The sequence below is a fragment of the Nannospalax galili genome, unplaced genomic scaffold, assembly GCF_000622305.1.
Source record: "Nannospalax galili isolate Female #2095 unplaced genomic scaffold, S.galili_v1.0 scaffold892, whole genome shotgun sequence".
Lineage (NCBI taxonomy): Eukaryota > Metazoa > Chordata > Mammalia > Rodentia > Spalacidae > Nannospalax > Nannospalax galili.
This window is the reverse complement of record NW_008333311.1, coordinates 2,347,887-2,348,334: the sequence shown is the minus strand read 5'-3', so window position 1 is coordinate 2,348,334 and position 448 is coordinate 2,347,887.

Below are 448 nucleotides of genomic sequence, written 5' to 3'. Positions count from 1 at the left end.
CATTGAGCATGGTTTAAAGTTGTCAGGCAGATTTCAATGGTAATGTTTTTCACATCTACTAATTATTAAGGAGCCAATTTTTATGCTTTGAAGAATTATTATTATTATTATTTTATTATTATTATTATTATTTTATTTATACACCCACTTCCCTTCCCTGCAGCCCCAGCTGGCCTGGATTGGCTATAGAGACCAGGCTGGCCTTGAACTGCCTCCCAAGTGCTGGGATTAAAAGCGTGTGCCACCATGCCCAGCTTATTAATTAAAAAAAATTTTGAGGTCAGACTAGCTTTGACCTTGATACGTGGTCAAGGATGGCCCTGAACTCATGATTCTCCTGTCTCTACGTCCCAAGTGTTAGGACTATAGGCATGCATGACCACACACCACTTACATTATTTTAAATATTTATTTTTATTTTATGTATGTGAGTGTATTGCCTGCATGT